Source organism: Oncorhynchus nerka, linkage group LG27 (genome assembly GCF_034236695.1).
Source record: "Oncorhynchus nerka isolate Pitt River linkage group LG27, Oner_Uvic_2.0, whole genome shotgun sequence".
NCBI lineage: Eukaryota > Metazoa > Chordata > Actinopteri > Salmoniformes > Salmonidae > Oncorhynchus > Oncorhynchus nerka.
The window spans coordinates 74,160,203-74,180,324 of record NC_088422.1 but is presented as its reverse complement, the minus strand read 5'-3'; positions in this window follow the sequence as shown (position 1 = coordinate 74,180,324).

The window sequence follows — 20,122 nt, the reverse complement described above, 5'->3', positions numbered from 1 at the left end:
GAGTGCCTGGCATCGATTTCCAGTGGCGTCGCACCGAGCGGGGTCGTTACCGCGTGGCCCCGCTATGGGGTGTGATCGGGAACACATTCCCCAAATCCCGATACCGCGCTGCCATATGGCATTGATGGATCGCCCACCTCTGTAGACCATCAATCCTCACCTGCCGTAACCACGGTGACACCTATGTCGAATTTATCATCATACACACCACAGACATGGCAGGAAAGGAGAGAGGGGTGGGGTTGGATACTAAATAAAGACCCACTTCACACAGGTACACACACACACACACATTTTCATACGTATCCTGCACAAACCCATGCTACCATACCCTTCTCCTTGACTCTGTCAAACCTATTCCTTGAAATGAAATCGTATCAGCTGGGGAGTTATGTTTAAATGTAACCCCCTTCTCCTGGTGAGCTCAACATTGTGTTTAACAATGAAATTGCTGATGTGGCAAATATGAGAAGGTGACAATGCATGTCAGACGCATGTGAATCCAGCTAACCTTAGCATGAGAGAACAGCCATTTTGGGAAGGACGGATGATATCTCCACTTCAAGCACTTCAGCCAGACACAAAACAATAACTACAAGCCATCATCAATAAACCATTATTGATGGTTCTTTATGTGCAACGTAAATGGCATGTATATACTTCTTTTTTCATGGCAGTTATCTGTCCCGAGAGTTAAGAGAGGAACCTCGAACGGAGATTCACCGTACTTTATGGTTTGTAAAAAGAGGTCACATGACCTTGCCCATCCACTAATTTAATGAATTATCCACAGTTCCCTCGAACAGCTTTTATGGGCAGTTAAAAATAAAAGAGTGGAGAAAACTAGAAAAAAAACGTTATTTTTACTGCCATGCAAGTGGCTTCGTATGTGCTGTCTCTGACAAAGGTTTAGTCCCCTGTAGGTCTCTGGCAGTGATGCCAAGTACAGAGTTTCGACCTGTGCAGTGATGGGACAGACTGGACAGAGGAGAGGGGCGTCCCACTGTAGCTCTGTGTCTATGAATAACTCGCTCTCTCTTTAGCTTATTTTTCTCTCCCTCTCTATATCATCATTTCTCATCTCCTTTCCCCTTCTTTCCGTAAGTGTCCATCTCTCCATTTAACATACGATCCTTGTCTCTCGCTGGGCAATATTGTACCCTATTTTCACATTCAACCTCTCCAATTCTCTCTCCCCTCAAACCCCCCTCCTCTCCCCACTCTTCCTTTCTCCCTCCTCTACCCCCTCTCTCTGTCTCCCTGGGTATTGTCTCGTAGTGAACAGGCTCTGGTGCCATCCAGACCGCAGCTCTGTGCCCAGACCACAAGCCCCATGTGGAGGGGAGCGGCTTACGAGCGCTGCCCACCAGGAGAACACTCCTCACAGGCACAATGCCCCCTTTCACAGGGCTCCTCCATGGGCGTCACACAGAAACACCATGAGCCAGAGGCAAAGAGAGTCTCAATACACACACATGTACCTGCGTTTACATACATAAACACACACTCACACACATATACATGCACACATACAGATGCAAGCATATGCATATACATGCACTACATTGTAGAAGACATCGAAACTATGAAATAACACATATGGAATCATGTAGTAACCAAAAAAGTGTTAAACAAATCTAATTATATTTTATATTTGAGATTCTTCAAAGTAGCCACCCTTTGCCTTGATGACAGCTTTGCACACTCTTGGCATTCTCTCAACCAGCTTCATGTCACCTGGAATGCATTTCAATGAACCGGTGTGCCTTGTTAACTTCTTCGAGATAGAATTTTTGGATAAAAAACGTTCCCGTTTTAAACAAGATATTTTGTCACGAAAAGATGCTCGACTAAGCATGTAATTGACAGCTTTGGAAAGAAAAAACTCTGACGTTTCCAAAACTGCAAAGATATTATCTGTGAGTGCCCCAGAACTAATGCTACAGGCGAAACCAAGATGAAATTTCATACAGGAAATGGTCCAGATTTTGAATGCCCTGTGTTCCAATGTCTCCTTATATGGCTGTGAATGCGCCAGGAATGAGCCTGCACTTTCTGTCGTTTCCCCAAGATGTCTGCAGCATTGTGACGTATTTGTAGGCATAACATTGGAAGATTGACCTAGGATAGGATAAAGTAATCCTTCTCACCCCCCCCCCTTAAAAGATTTAGATGCACTATTGTAAAGTGGCTGTTCCACTGGATGTCATAAGGTGAACGCACCAATTTGTAAGTCGCTCTGGATAAGAGCGTCTGCTAAATGACTTAAATGTAATGACCATAAGAGACTACATTTACCAGGTGTCCGCCCGGTGTCCTCCGTCAAAATTATTGCGTAATCTCCAGGTCCATGCGCGTTCCATTTTCTTCAGAGGAGAAACCAAACTGCCACGAATGATTTATCATCGATAGATATGTGAAAAACACCTTGAGGATTGATTCTAAACAACGTTTGCCATGTTTCTGTCGATATTATGGAGTTAATTTGGAAAAAAGTTTGCGTTGTAATGGCTTAATTTTCTGTTTTTTTCTTACCCAAACGTGATGAACAAAACGGAGCGATTTGTCCTACACAAATAATATTTTTGGAAAAACTGAACATTTGCTATCTAACTGAGAGTCTCCTCATTGAAAACATCTGAAGTTCTTCAAAGGTAAATTATTTTATTTGAATGCTTTTCTGGTTTTTGTGAAAATGTTGCATGCTGAATGCTAGGCTTAATGCTATGCTAGGCTATCAATACTCTTACACAAATGCTTGTTTAGCTATGGTTCAAAAGCATATTTTGAAAATCTGAGATGACAGTGTTGTTAACAAAAGGCACTATTGTTTTCACTATATATTTTACCTCTTGGGGATGTTAATCGAAAACATTTTTATGGAACGGTCTGCCTACCCATGTCAGAGACGCAAACTCGGTCTCAACCTTTAAGTCTTTACTGAAGACTCATCTCTTCAGTGGGTCATATGATTGAGTGTAGTCTGGCCCAGGAGTGGGAAGGTGAACGGAAAGGCTCTGGAGCAACGAACCACCCTTACTGTCTCTGCCTGGCCGGTTCCCCTCTTTCCACTGGGATTCTCTGCCTCTAACCCTATTACAGGGGCTGAGTCACTGGCTTACTGGGGCTCTCTCATGCCATCCCTGGAAGGGGTGCGTCAACTGAGTGGGTTGATTCACTGATGTGGTCATCCTGTCTGGGTTGGCGCCCCCCCTTGGGTTGTGCCATGGCGGAGATCTTTGTGGCCTATACTCAGCCTTGTCTCAGGATGGTAAGTTGGATGGTAAGTATTTATGCTGCAGTAGTTTATGTGTCGGGGGGCTAGGGTCAGTTTGTTATATCTGGAGTACTTCTCCTGTCCTATTCGGTGTCCTGTGTGAATCTAAGTGTGCGTTCTCTAATTCTCTCCTTCTCTCTTTCTTTCTCTCTCTCGGAGGACCTGAGCCCTAGGACCATGCCCCAGGACTACCTGACATGATGACTCCTTGCTGTCCCCAGTCCACCTGGCCGTGCTGCTGCTCCAGTTTCAACTGTTCTGCCTTATTATTATTCGACCATGCTGGTCATTTATGAACATTTGAACATCTTGGCCATGTTCTGTTATAATCTCCACCCGGCACAGCCAGAAGAGGACTGGCCACCCCACATATGCTCTCTCTAATTCTCTCTTTCTTTCTCTCTCTCGGAGGACCTGAGCCCTAGAATCATGCCCCAGGACTACCTGACATGATGACTCCTTGCTGTCCCCAGTCCACCTGGCCGTGCTGCTGCTCCAGTTTCAACTGTTCTGCCTTATTATTATTCGACCATGCTGGTCATTTATGAACATTTGAACATCTTGGCCATGTTCTGTTATAATCTCCACCCGGCACAGCCAGAAGAGGACTGGCCACCCCACATAGCCTGGTTCCTCTCTAGGTTTCTTCCTAGGTTTTGGCCTTTAGCAGAGAAAACAGTCTATAACTTGGGTGACTAAAGTCTCTGACAATTTTATGGGCTTTCCTCTGAGACCACCTATTTATATAGGTCCTGGATGGCAGGAAGTTTTCCTCCAGTGATGTACGTACACATTACCCTCTGTAGCGCCTTATGGTCATATGCCGAGCATTTGCTATACCAGGCGGTGATGCAACCGGTCAGGATGCTCGTGATGGTGCAGCTGCAGAACCTTTTGAGGATCTGGGAACCCATGCCAAATCTTTTCAGTCTCCCGAGGGGGAAAAGATTTTGTCGCGCCCTCTTCACGACTGTCTTGGTATGTTTGGACCATGATAGTTCGTTGGTGATGTGGACACCAAGGAACTTGAAACTCTAGATCCGCTCCACTACAGTCCCGTCGATGTTCATGGGTGCCTGTTCCACCCGTCTTTTCATCTAGTCCACGATCAGCTCCTTAGTATTGCTCATATTGAGGGAGAGGATGTTGTCCTGTCCTGGCACCACACTGACATTTCTCTGACCTCCTCCCTATAGGTCGTCTCATCGTTGTCGTGATCAGGCCTACCATTGATGTGTCATTAGCAAACTTAATGATGGTGTTGGAGTCTGGTTTGGCCACACAGTCGTGGGTGAACAGGGAGTACAGGAGGGGACTAAGTACACACCCCTGAGGGGCCCCTGTGTTAAGGATCAGCATGGCAGAAGTGTTGTTGCCTACTCTTACCACCTGGGGCAGCCCGTCAGGAAGCCCGGGATCCAGTTGCAGAGGGAGGTGTTTAGTCCCAGAATCCTTAGCTTAGTGATGAGGTTTGTGGGCATTATGGTGTTGAGCTGTAGTCAATGAACAGTATTCTCACATAGGTGTTCCTTTTGTCCAGGTGGGAAAGGGCAGTGCGATTGAGACTGCAACATCTGTCAATCTGTTGGAGTGGGTCAAGGGTGTCCAGGAGGATGCTGTTGATGTGAGCCATGACCAGCCTTTCAAAGCACTTAATGACTATCATGTGCTATGGGGCGGTAATCATTTGGGCAGACTAACTTTGCTTCCTTGGACACAGGGACTATGGTGGTGTGCTTGAAACTTGTAGATATTACAGACTCGGTCAGGGAGAAGTTGAAAATGTCAGTGAAGACACTTGCCAGTTGGTCCGCTCATGCTTTGAGTACACGTCCAAGTAGCACCAGCTGCTTTGGGAATGTTGACCTGTTTAAAGGTTTTGTTCACATTGGCTACCGAGAGCGTTATCACACAGTCATCCAGAACAGCTGGTGCTGTCTTGCATGCTTCAGTGTTTGCTTGCATCGAAGCGAGCATAAAAGGCATTTAGCTCATCTGGTAGGCTTGTAACACTGGGCAGCTCGCGTCTGGGTTTCCCTTGGTAGTCCGTAATAGTTTTCAAGCCCTGCCACATCCGACGAGCATCAGAGCCGGTGTAGTAGGAGTCAATCTTAATCTTATATTGACACTTTGCTTGTTTGATGGTTCGTCTGAGGGCATAGCCGGATTTCTAATAAGCCTCCGGATTAGTCTCCTGCTCATTAAAAGCAGCAGCTCTAGCCATGGCTTCTGGTTGGGATATGTACATACAGTCACTGTGGGGACGATGTAGTTGATGCACTTATTGATGAAGCTGATAAATGAGGTGGTGTATTCCTCAATGCCATTGGATGAATCCCAGAACATATTAGCAAAACAGTCCTGTAGTGTAGCATCTGCGTCATCTGACCACTTCCGCATTGAGTGAGTCACTGGTACTTTCTGCTTTAGTTTTTGCTTGTAAGCAGGAATCAGGAGGATAGAATTGTGGTCAGATTTTCCAAATGGAGGGCGGGGGAAAGCTTTGTATACATCTGTGTGGAGTAAAGGTGGTCTAGGAATCTTTTTCTCTGGTTGCACATGTGACATGCTGGTAAAAAGTAAACATTTTGTAAAACTGAATTAAGTTTGCCTGCATTAAAGTCCCCGGCCACTAGGAGTGCTGCTTCTGGGTGAGCATTTTCTTATTTGCTTATGGCCTTATAGAGTTGGTTGAGAGCGGTCTTAGTGCCAGCTTCGTTCTATTGTGGTAAATAGATGGCTACGAATAATATAGATGAGAACTCTCTTTGTAGATACTGTGGTCTACAGCTTATTTATCATAAGGTACTTTACCTCAGGCGAGCAATACCTCGAGACTTCTTTAATATTAATATATTATATATTAATATATTGACAAATAGACACACACACCCTACCCTTCGTCTTACCAGACGTAGCTTCTCTGTTCTGCCGGTGCATGGAAAATCCCGCCAGGTCTATATTATCCGTATCATCGTTTAGCCATGTCTCAGTGAAACATAAGATATTACAGTTTTTAATGTCCCATTGGTAGGATAATCTTAATCGTAGGTCGATGATTGCACGTTAGCAAGAAGAACGGATGGCAGTGGGAGTTTACTCGCTCGCCTACAGATTCTCAGAAGGCAACCCGATCTGCGGCCCCTTGTCCTGCGTCTTTTCTTCAAGCAAATTACGGGGATCTGAGCCTGTTCCAGTGAAAGCAGTATATCCTTCTCGTCGGACTCGTTAAAAGAAAAACATTCTTAGAGTCCGCGGTGAGTAATCTGTTGCACTCCCTTTTGTCATCATGAAGTGCTTTGAGAGACTAGTCAAGGATCATATCACCTCTACCTTACCTGACACCCTAGACCCACTTCAATTTGCTTACTACCCCAATAGATCCACAGACGATGCAATCCCAATCACACTGCACACTGCCCTATCCCATCTGGACAAGAGGAATACCTACGTAAGAATGCTGTTCATTGACTATAGCTCAGAATTCGACATCATAGTACCCTCCAAGCTCATCATTAAGCTTAAGACCCTGGGTTTGAACCCCGCTCTGTGCAAATGGGTCCTGCACTTCCTGACGGGCCTCCTCAGTTGGTGAAGGTAGAAAAAAAACACCTCCACTTTGCTGATACTCAACACTGAGGCCCCACAAGGATGCATGCTCAGCCCCCTCCTCTACTCCCTGTTCACCCATGACTGCGTGTCCTCGCACACCTCTAACTCAGTCATAATGACTGAGACAACACAACAGTAGTAGGCTTGATTACCAACAATGTTGAGACCCTGGGAGCGTGGTGGCAGGAAAATAACCTCTCACCCAATGTCAACAAGACAAAGAAGTTGATCTTCATAAAACAGCAGAGGGAGCACCCCCCTATCCACAGCGATGGGACCACAGTGGAGAAGGTGGAAAGCTTCAAGTTCTTCGGCGTACATGTCACTGACAAACTGAAACGGTCAACTGACACTGACAGTGTGGTGAAGAAGGTGTAACAGCACCTCTTCAAACTCAGGAGGCTGAAGAAATTTGGCTTGGCATCTAAAACCCTCACAAACTATTACAGATGCACAATTGAGAGCATCCTGTAGGGCTGTATCGCCGCCTGGTACGGCAACTGCACTGCCTGCAAAAGCAGGGCTCTCCAGAGGGTGGTGCTGTCTGCCCAGCGCATCACCGGGGGCAAACTACTTGCCCTCCAGGACACCTACAGCAACCAATGTCACAAGAAGGCCAAAAAGATAATCAATGACAACAACCACCCGAGCCACTGCCTGTTCACCCCGCTATCATCCAGAATGCGAGGTCAGTACAGGTGCATCAAAGCTGGGACCGAGAGACTGAAAAACAGCTTCTATCTCAAGGCCATCAGACTGTTCAGTTTTGTTAAATTGCCATCACTTGCACATTAGAGGCTTCTGCCCTATATACATAGACTTGGAATCACTGGCAACTTTAATAATGGAACACTAATCACTTTAATAATGTTTACATATTTTGTATTACTCATCTCACATGTATATACTGTATTCTATCCTATTCTACTGTATCTAAGTCTATGCCGCACTGACATTGCTCGCCCCAATATTTAATTCCATTCCTTTACTTTAAATTTGTGTGTATTGTTGTTAAATTGCTAGATAGATAGTTAGATAGTTAGATATTACTGCACTGTAAACACAAGCATTTCGCTACACCCGCAATAACATCTGCTAAACACGTGTATTCGACAAATAAAATGTAATTTGATTTTGATCTGATTTGTGTCCAAACTTTTGAATGGTACTGTACACATGCACGCCCACACACAAGCATGTGTCAGCGCACACACACACACACACACACACACACACACACACACACACACACACACACACACACACACACACACACACAACCCATTACTTCATTAACTCTGATAGCTAAAGAGCTTAATGCTGCGCTACTACTAGAAGAACCCAAACCTTCTCAATATGCCCATGCTTTACTCTCTACATCCTCACACTAAGACATGGATTACGTGGCATCAAAGGATGAGAAGTCAAACCAATTGATTTGTGTTTTAGTAACACTTTTCATTCTTTCATTAACCTGAATATGCATAGACATATTGTCAGAATACAAAATAATAAGAAAAATGATGTGGACTTCAAACCTCTGCCTACAATGAATGTGTACTGCATGAAATTATTGTGTCCAATTACATTTCATTCATATGCAGGATAATTTCAAGACAAGAGTGTCAACAAGGTAGAACGACTGCCCACTCTCATTGAAGCCAAGGCCGACCGCGGTACTGCAGGCATTGTTAGCAGAACCCAGGATCCCCTATTATAGTGAATGGAAAAATGGCAATCTTCATGTGAATAAAGAAAAAAAATTGAAGTGATTATTTTAAAATCTCACGCAGAAGAAGTTATAAGTACAATTTAGTTGCTAATGGCAGCCTGAAGAGTTATTCAATGAGGGGGGGCTGTATTCAATGAGGGGGGTCAGACTGTGCTTGTTATGTCTCCATGAGACGCCTCCTTAGTAAGACTTCCTGGGTTTCAAATGCACTATTGAGTCTGAATGTTGGAATGAACGGTGTCACGTGATCGATGGCTTTGTCCATTCTTTTTCCATTCATTGATTGGGAATAAGGGTGAGGTTAGAAGACCACACATGGGTCACAATTTGCAACGGCTTCATACACTCTCTCAGGAGCTGCAATAGTGCCAGCATTAGACCGACTGTGATAAGTACATAGAAAAACAGCTTGACACTGTGTTTTCAGACAACAACTGAATGTGAGTGGTAGCATGATTTAGAATGGGTACACTGAGGTAGTGGTCCACAAAAAGACAGTGAACATTATACAGTTGCTCCATCCAACCAACCCACAGTCCTAACTCCCACATTATAGTTCCCATCTTTCTCTTTGACTGTATTCTTAAAGCCAGTATGCTTTGAAATGCTCCCCTTTGATCCAACCCAATTTGACAGTGGACCGGCCCCCTCTGAGAGCCCCTTGATTGAGAGGAATAGTCGACAGGACTAATCTATCCATCGGGTATAGGGTGGACCGGATGGAGATCCACAGCGCCATGCTTTGATAAGGAAGGGCTTAGAATGATTCTTTAAACTATCGATTGCCTCTGATATGACAATCACCAGAGCAAGAAGAAAAGGAGAAGAAAGATAGATAAAAACTAGGCAGTACTAATTACAATACTTAAAGGGTAGGCTCATTGATACGTGTGTTTAACTGAGGGGGAATCGCCTTTCATTTTGTCCCAAGAGATGCTTTTTGTAATCATTATTTGAATAATTTTTTGTGTAAAATACCATTTTATAACAGTGTTAATCCGCTAGTACTTTTGATTTGTGAAACCGTAGTGGGATTAAAAAATGTAAGATGAAAAGTAGGCAGCCAGTACATTACAATACACTTTAGTGAACTGTTAACAGAATATATTTACAAAATAATACATATAGGAGAAGCTCAGCATTGTACACCAGGACACACTACTGCAACGTGTTTAAACTTACTAGTCCTCAGGCAACATTGTGGAAAGAAGCTGATGTGTCTCTAGAAATATATACCAAACCTATATTGAGGGTAAGAGCTTGAATTCAAAAACAGTCACACTAAATCTTGGGCAATCTAGTTATTTTCCTTCATATCTGTGGTTTTGGAGTGGTATAGTTAATAAATAAATAAAGGTATCGGGTTGGAGGGGTGGGCACGGGCCATTCCTGTTTCCACTGTTTTGTCCTTACCCTGTGGTCTACTCCTGCCTCCTGCCTGCCCAGTCCGGCCATGGTGGTAACTGCCTCCATCCGCCTGCCCAGCCGTTACTCACTCCACACAGTCTATAGGGTTCAGGCTAGGAGGCTGAGATCCCCCCTTGGAATAAGACTATAGGGTTCAGGCTAGGAGGCAGAGATCCTCCCCCTGGAATAAGACTATAGGGTTCAAGCTAGGAGGCTGAGATCCCCCCTTGGAATAAGACTATAGGGTTCAGGCTAGGAGGCAGAGATCCTCCCCCTGGAATAAGACTATAGGGTTCAAGCTAGGAGGCTGAGATCCCACCCTGGAATAAGACTATAGGGTTCAGGCTAGGAGGCTGAGATCACCCCCTGGGATACGGCTATAGGGTTCAGGCTAGGAGGCTGAGATTCCCCCCTGGAATAAGACTATAGGGTTCAGGCTAGGAGGCTGAGATTCCCCCCTGGAATAAGACTATAGGGTTCAGGCTAGGAGGCTGAGATCACCCCCTGGAATAAGACTATAGGGTTCAGGCTAGGAGGCAGAGATTCCCCCCCTGGAATAAGACTATAGGGTTCAGGCTAGGAGGCTGAGATCACCCCCTGGAATAAGACTATAGGGTTCAGGCTAGGAGGCAGAGATTCCCCCCCTGGAATAAGACTATAGGGTTCAGGCTAGGAGGCTGAGATTCCCCCCCTGGAATAAGACTATAGGGTTCAGGCTAGGAGGCAGAGATCCTCCCCCTGGAATAAGACTATAGGGTTCAGGCTAGGAGGCTGAGATCACCCCCTGGGATACGGCTATAGGGTTCAGGCTAGGAGGCAGAGATCACCCCCTGGAATAAGACTATAGGGTTCAGGCTAGGAGGCTGAGATCCTCCCCCTGGAATAAGACTATAGGGTTCAGGCTAGGAGGCTGAGATCCCCCCCCCTGGAATAAGACTATAGGGTTCAGGCTAGGAGGCTGAGATCAAACCCCTGGAATAAGACTATAGGGTTCAATCTAGGAGGCTGAGATCACCCCCTGGAATAAGACTATAGGGTTCAGGCTAGGAGGCTGAGACTACCGCCTGGAATCTTCCTCCTCTCTGACCCCCTTTCTCTTTCTCTTTCTCTTCATAATCCTTTCTTCTCTCTCTGCCTTCGTCTCTCCCTCTCCCTCTCCCTCTCCCTCTCCCTCTCCCTCCCTGACTCCTCCACTCCCTCACTCCCTCACCCGCCCGTTACTCTCTGCCTCTCTCTCCCTCTCTTCGCCATCAGAGCCTCTGTCTCTCAGCATCGACAGCAGAGTAATTTAAAGTGGTGTTCCCAGGGGCCCAGTCCTTTACATCCTCCTCTAGGAATATGCAGCCTATTGATTAGTTATCAGGTCCTAATTGGGGTGCGATCTCTCTTGCCCTCAGACGCTCCCATGTATGATGGAGATGGCAGGAAGTGGATACTCCTCCGGCGCTTGTAAATAGACTATGTTGAGCAGAATGCCTTTCCATCCTCTCCCCAGGAAAACCTTACTGTCCCTCTCTATTTTTTATTTTACACTATCCATTCTTTGATTTTGTCATCATAGTGTCCCTCAAGCAGGCTTTGACTATTTATTCATTTCAGAGCACATTATGTTGAAATATTATGTTGGATTTCCAGTGTCATGTCCAAAACAAACCCATCAAATGAGGAAAAGTGTACATTCACTACAAGTACATTTACATCCAAAGCCAAAAACCCCCATCAATAACCGTAGTTGGAAAGTTGCTCTGAATTTAAGCATCTGCAGAATAGATTCGTGTAAGAACTGACCTAGTTCAGGAAGGCTAGCGGCCCGACCTGGCTACACACACACAAAGACCAACAAAGTCGCCCCTCCCTCTCTCACACACACACACACACACACACACACACACACACACACACACACACACACACACACACACACACACACACACACACACACACACACACACACACACACACACACAAATATCTCTCCCTCCCTCTTTCCCTCTTTCCCTCTTTCCCTCTCTCCCTCTCTCTCTCTCCAGCTCTCGGCTAAGGCTTAGACTCGGCCTCCCTGGAATACGGCGGCTCCGGCCACAACTCCCACTGAGCCGGAGCGTGGTGCAGAGATCGGCTGGAATGGGAATAGACAGTTAATGGGCACTTAGAGGATGGTGAAAACATTTTCCTCTGGAGAGGCAGTGGTTTGGAGCCATCTCAGCGGGTACTGGTCTGGCCAACTCTCTGACTCTCTCTCTCTCTCTCTCTCTCCCTCTCTTTCTATTTGTCCTCCTCCTCATCGTATGTCTCAGCCTCCTCCCCCTCTTGCCACCTCATTATCATCCTCCTCTTCCTTATCCTCTTCTTCATCCTGTCCATGATTTTACATCATCATCCTCCTGTCTGTTCCGTCTCCTCTCTTTCTACCTACTCCCATTCTCTTTCCCTCACCTTGTTCACTTTCATCTTTGTCATCCTCTTACCTCCTCATTCTTTACTCCATTGTCTTCAAAACCTCCCTAGTGGACGGTGGAGATGGGGTGCCTTGGCAGCGACCAGGCCCAGTCTGCTCATGGTTCTCTGTGAGGCATGAAGTGGAGGAGGAGGCCGGAGCCTGTAAGGCCGATGCCCAGCAGCAGTGTCTGTTGATGGGTACTGGCTCTGCCTCAACCCCCTCCCCTCCACAGTCTGGCCAGTCCAGACATCTGAGAATGTTGTTAAAAGAACTGGTGTCACCTCAGGATAATCTGAAGTCCTGCAGCCCATTTTCCAACCCATTCACTCACTCAGGCCTCACCGAACCTACGCCACTGCTGTCCTATTGCTATTCAACCAACACCTCATATAACTTTGGACCCAGCTTCTATTTACAGCATGTTTTACTGTGCGTTTAGTTTATATGTTTTCTTTTCTCCTCTTTTCCCCCATCTGATTTCTCTTCTTCCTCCTAAATGTTTTGCTTAGACTCGAAGCTCTATGGAAAATGGAGGACAGTCGAGATGAAGATGAAAAAGTGGATCATTTTCTGAGACAAGCGAGATACCAACTGACGTGACAAGAAAATGAACTCTCTAATCTAATTTAGGCTACATTTCTTTTAGATTCAGTCCAGAGAGTCATCCTCTAAACCACATCTAATGTTAGTTCAAATTTCCACAAGCTCTTTAGCATCATCATGACCGAGCTAAAGGCCAATAGCCAGTTTGTCATTACGGCAGTGATCACATCAAGAGCTTGTTCTTCTGAAGAGGGTGCCCGCTTATCCTGCTGGTCCCGCAGCAAACACACTACTGCAGGTTTCACACTTCAGAACACACACCCCACATCACAACTCTATTGTTCTCAATATGTTGACGTCACTGGCCCAGCTGTCACGACTACGGTAGTGAAGACACCGGCAAGTCTTTCCAGGCCTGGCTTTTCTGACACAGGCCATATGGATAAAGGGCAATGGTGGATACGGGGCAGTGATACAATTTGTGCACATTAGAGAGACATTTATTTGACAATGATGAAATGCATTTGGTTGTACCCTGATGTAGATCAACATATCTACATATATATATATGCGTATCCAATGCATTGCAAAATAGCACTAACAGCTCTACACCAGTCTCAAACTCTGGTCTGAATCGCAGCATTACAGGGACACAATGTGATATAAATGAGGTCATTTATATGGGACCATGGACTGTACAAGAGTGATGGAGAAGAGGTGTCTTTTCTTAAGGATGTATGGAGAGAGACAGCGAGAGATGGACACGCTCTCAGACTGAGCAGAAGTGTCTATCTGGGGGAGGGCAGTAGAAATCTGCCACGGAAGGCAGATGTGTCCAAATGTGACCCCCTCAGCAGACCCATCCAGCCCTAAAGACTATCTAATTGACTGGCTGGTCTTCATCCTCCTCCCCCTTACCTCCTCCAAGTCCCTGTGGACTGCTGGATGGATGGTGTTGACTCCCAACTGATCAAGCCCCATTCACTGCTAATGAGAAAATGCTTAATGACCATAGAATGTGTGTGTTTGTGAGTGTGTATGTATATGTATATGTGTGTGTGTGTGTGTTTGCACACACGTGTGCGATGCAATGTGCCGGGGTGAGGTTTAAGATGAGGCTTGACCTAATACCCTGTACTATTCCACCACCCCTAACTGATGTTAATTAACCCCATCTCACCCCGACCATGGTGAGGTACAGCATGTTCTGTATCAGAGTCCATCTGGTTTAACAGGTTAATATCATGTATCTCAGAATATTATCCCTTGGTTGAGATCAGCCAGGGATCCTTTACCATTCATTACGTGACAGTTATAAAACATTGCAATGGTTACAAAACAACATCCTAGACCTAGACAAATTGTTCCGAACAATATCTCTAAATTCACAAATGGGACAGTTCACTTCCATGTTTGATGCCTCCACTGAGACCATAGAGGACGAACAGTACTGACGAGTGTGTAATAACCAATGGGTAACAGGCAGAGAGACCTCTGGGACAGTGTGTGTGTGTGGGGTGTGTAACTCCTCTGGAGGTACTGACTGTGGATCCTCTATGTTGCAGTGTTCTACTGTTCTATATCCAGCTCTCCCAGTGCGAGTGTATGCCTCTGCACGCCTCCACCCCACACTACACAGAGCCACCCTGGGAGGCCCACTGTCCTGGGGCTGGAGGGACCACCACAAATAATGCTCACCAGAACACGCAGAATCTTATTATGAAGTATTACATCAGTGTTGGAGAAAGAAAGAATTTGATTAACATAATCAGTGTCTATTTGTATCAAGAAAGAGATGGCTTGATGGGAAATTAACATCTATGTGCATAAGAGAGAGAGAGAAATGGTGTGTGTTTGGGGAGGGGGGGGGGCTTCTCCCTCATCCTCAATGAAGTTCTCCTTCCCAGCAGATCTATTTATATCGGTTTCAAATTGGAAACATGGAAGTCGGTCTCTGACCACCAGAACCTAAGGAGACCCACAGGACTCCATCTAGCTCTCTTCTCTAGTTTGCTCAGTATCCCCATGAGGGAAAGGAACCAGACACCCATTAAAAAGACCCAGGACACCCAGTTAACAGCCACAGATACCCCCTTTTAGTGCTCCGGATCCCCCCCTTAAAATCCCTCATTCCCTGGATGATAGTGTGTCAACGTTGGTGGAGATCAGACAGCAGGCAGCTGGTGGCAGTGGAGGAGCAGCCTGCCCCCTCCTGCCACAGGAGAGATGGCTGAGAGGAGTCATCCATCACTGCCTGGTGCCTGCATGTGTGAGGCCCATCCACACAGGGACCCATGGCTAATGATTGCCTGGCTGACTGGAGCTGGGGTTGGGGCTGAGGCTGGGGTTGAATCTTGGAGTTTGGAGCTGGAGCTAGGGCTGGGGTTGGAGTTGGGGCAAATCAAATGTTATTGGTCACATACACATGTTTAGCAGATGTTATTGCGGGTGTGGTGAAATGCTTGTGTTTCTAGCTCCAACAGTGCAGTAATATTTAACAAGTAATATCTCAAATTTCACAACAATACACATAATACACACAAATCTAAAGTAAAGGAATGGAACTAAGAATGTACAAATATTTGGACGAGCAATGTCAGAGCGGCATAGACTAAAACACAGTAGAATGGAATAGAATACAGTGTATACATATGAGATGAGTATTGCAAAATATGTAAACATTATTAAAGTGACTAGTGTTCCATTATTAAAGTGTCCAGTGATTTCAAGTCTATGTATATAGGGCAGCAGCCTCTAAGGTGCTAGTGATGGCAATTTATCAGTCTGATGGCCTTGTGATAGAAGCTGTTTTTCAGTCTCTTGGTCCCAGCTTTGATGCACCTGTACTGACCTCACCTTCTGGATGATAGCGGGGTGATCAGGCAGTGGCGTGGGTGGTTGTTGTCCTTGATTATCTTTTTGGCCTTCTTGTGACATCGGGCTCAGTAGGTGTCCTGGAGGGCAAGTAGTTTGCCCCAGGTGATGTGTTGGGAAGACCGCACCACCCTCGGAGAGCCCTGCAGTTCCAGGCAGTGCAGTTGCCGTACCAGGTGGTGATAGAGCCCGACAGGGCGCTCTCAATTGTGTATCTGTAAAAATGTGTGAGGGTTTTAGGTGCCAAGCCAAATTTATTCAGTCTCCTGAGGTTGAAGAGGTGCTGTTGCTGTCTGTGTGGGTGGACTGTCTGTGTGGGTGGACCATTTCAGTTTGTTAGTGATGTGTGCGCCAAGGAATTTGAAGCTTTCCACCTTCGGTGTACACATAACTGACAAACTGAAATGTCAAGGGTTTAATCTCAGGTTTTAGAGTGGGGTTGGCGCTGAGCTGGTGTTCTGGATGGGAATAGAGTTGGAGTTGAGGATGGGGCTGAGGAAGAGGGTAGGTTTGGAGGCTGGGGATGGAGCTAGATTTGGGTTTTGAGAATCCAGAAAATCATGGGGGTCAAGCTAAACTCTGGGCATGATTTAGTATTGGTAATAATTCTGGGGTTTGAGAACACTCTGAAAAAGCTACTTAATCATTCTGCAGAGTCTTCAGAGGTACACAATATACAGTAGATGTCAGTGCCATATTAATTTGGTTTGGTTTGAGCTTAAGTAAAGGTCCTAAGTATTTTCTAGATATGTGTTTGAGCCAATGACTATATGAGTAGAGTAGTCTTTATACTCTGGAGTGTTAAGCAGTGAGTGTCTCTTTTTGGAAGGTGTCCTGTTCCACTCCTCCACTGAGGCTGAGAGGCTGAGGGGCCGTGTATAGGGGGGAGGGGAAACTGTAGATTTATATCCTCCACTGACACGCGCTGCTCTGGGTCTTATGTTAATGGAAAATGAGATGTTTAAGAGTCCAGGGGAGAAATACAGATCTTCTTAAATCCTGCCTGTCAGCCTATGTAACAGCATCATAAGTATAGCCTAGCATGTTAATGCCAGTAATATGTTACATTTTCAGCACAGTTTTATCCCATGATTTCTATATGTTACAGTCTTCTCAAAGCAGCTTACATAAAGCCTTATGAATGTCTATGTCAGGTTACGTTCACTACATAGACTGGAAGTGGGTCCTAGTGCGTCAGGCACATCCATCGCCAAGAGGCGTACAGTAGCCACAGTAAAGAAGAAAAGTCTCCTTCGTGTATTTGAAGTCATTGGTATGCAACTAGCGACCTGCCATTTCAAACCAGATAAAATTCATACGCAATGGATACCCAGTGTATCGCCACTCAAACACTGTCTTCCCCCTCACCACCCAAACACTGAAAGGTCTGCCAATGAAACACATTGACAAGTCTCTACCTAAGGTCTGTGGGGAAAATACTTGGGTCACAATCCTGTATTCTTTTCCCAGAGAGGTCTGATTCATACTTATTGTCCAATCACAGCCACTCTTTGTTTGTCCGAGCTGACATTCCCAGAATGCCCACATGCCTCAGATGCCTCCCTCTTCCTTGTTTCTTCAATTCTGTGTCTGTTTACTTTCTAAAGGGCTTTTTCTGCCCTCTTTTCTCAGCCCCAACGCCCAGACCTCTGTAGGAGGGGACTGGCTGGCCTATACCTGATGCCCTGCCACTGAGTACTGTGGTACTATAAGGTTTATCTGTGTCCCTTGTACAGTATGATTGGACCTAGAGTATCTAGCTAATACAAGCTAAGTTTCTCTAATAATGTCAGTATCAAGATTTGCCTCAATACAGGCATGTACATTTTAATATTACATATTCTACTTCTCTCCCCTAGATAGACCCTTCTGCTCAGTCTGAGAGCATGTCCATCTCTATCTGTCTCTCTCCAATATGCTTCTGTCATGTCAAAGGCCATACTCTATTCTAGGACCCATAAAACACACCAGTTATGTCATTACTAATGGCTAACCCTTCCGTCACCACCACCAAGCCTACAATGACAAGCCTGGAGATGCTTATCACCGGACGGCCCTGTTGACCACGCTCTCCCCCCACTAACCCCCCAACCCACCCAGACTAAACCCAGAAACCCTAAAGACCTAAATCGACAGTAGGACAGATAAATGCAGGCCTGTATAAACCAACGCAGCCTCCCTTCCTCCTGAACACAAAACCCAATGGCCTGCCTGTCCATGTTAGAGAATGCATTAGGATTTCCTCCAGGAAAGGATGAGTATTCTGTTAGCTAATCCTGGTTCTGTGGTTTTAGCTGGCTAAACCAGGCTCTAAGTCAGGGTAAGAGTGGGCATCGTGGGGCTGTCACAGAGGAAGAGGTTGATTCTGGAATAAAGATTCACTCTGTTATCATTTTTTGCTGGTAATTCTAATAAATTGTTATAATCGCAAGAGTATCACTGCAAATTGTTTACTTCAGCCAACATATGGATGCACATGCCATAATAATAAGTCTAGCAATTAATTTAATTTAATTTCCCCCTAATTCTTTTAGTTCTGGGCCAGTTTTTTGTCACTTGATCCGTTAGACACAGTGGAACAATATTCAGGCAGTACTTAGTAAGTGATTTGTAACGTTATAGCCTGCAGATTATGCTGTTTGTACAGCACACAAGGCCTCCCTATTAAATCTCAAACAGAACAGCCCGTATCATGTCTTTCCCTGCCTAGCATTCCTCAGAGATACACTCTGCCTCTCATATCTGGTCTGGATGGGGCCCAAAATCCTGCGGCAAAACCAAATTTGTGTAACAAGATCTGGACCCCGAGACGCACGCCTGCCACAACAAATTGGCCTCATGTATAGAGGGAGAAAAGAGTGGAGGAAGGGATGGAGAAGGGGAGGAAGGGGAGGCTAGTGAAGATGTAAGCTAGTGGAGGTAATCTTAGAGCTGCCGTGGCCTGGAGGGGCCCTGCCCCCTGATGCTCCAGCGTTTGGCCCCGGCTCAAATCACAGTCCCTGTGAAGACAAACATCACGTCTGCTTCGATTAGTCTTGTAGCACAGTGCTCCTCTCCTGGTAGGCAGAGCAGAGAGTGGGGGAGCATGGCAGGGTGCGGAGCCTCTCTCTGTGTGTAGAGAGAGAGAGTCGAGTTCCCTTTCTGTTTTCTCTATTTCAAAGTGAATCTTTCTCAAACCTGTACTTAGATTCACTCACATCTATACTTTGTAGTGGAGTGAGTTGAAGGTGTTTTCAAACAGTGTGGAATCAGGTGAGTAAAGCTTAGGGGTCACAGGGGGATAGGGGGGGTTACTGTATCCATTGAGGTTTGGGTGGTGTTGTTCCTTTTATTCTCCAGAAGTGTAATGAAGTAGTGTTTTTGACCTGCATGTTTAGAACAGCTCCAAACCAAATGGTCCTTTTGGGGCAAATTTGGCTACCTTTTTTGGCATATCCCTAGCAGTGTGCTTTTAAACTGACACGCACACACACACACACACACACACACACACACACACACACACACACACACACACACACACACACACACACACACACACACACACACACACACACACACACACACAAACACACATAAATGACCTTTCTCTGTGTATTTCTTCTGTTTTCCTGTTTGTGTCTGGCAGCAGGAGTGAGTGTGAGATGTATGTGTCCCCGTAACGTGAAGCGGCGCTGCCTGCAAATGTACTGTTTCTCTGTAAATCACAGCTTTCTCTTGTCTGCCGTCCAACACACATCCACCTCCACAGTATAATGTTTTCATTTCCCTGGCCATGTTTTCTCTACAATAAAGGTGCAAATGAAATCGCTTGTCCACCTGCCAAAAGAATTACAGCAGCACTGAGAAGTACCGTCTGGATGGCATTGATTTTTGTGTATTTCTTTCCCTCCATCCATCCCTCTCTCTCTCTCTCTCTAGTTTAGTTTTTATTTTTCTTCAGCCTTATTTATTTAATCATTATGTGGTGCTAATTGGCCTCAGCTTCCTGTTCCCTTCATTTCAGGGGAAAAATAAAAGGGGGCTAGAAAAACCTCCGTCAGAGTGGGACTGCATGTGGAGAGACGTAGAGAGGGTGCACCGTGCCAAGGCTGCCCTCAGCAGCCAGCCTGGTCAACAGGCAGCTAGAGATCAACAGAACTGGTCAAAGGGGGTGCAAGCACACCTCATGGACTTTAAATGGCTGAGTCCTTTCATCCATCTGTCCATCAATCCATCCATCAGTCCCACAATGTCA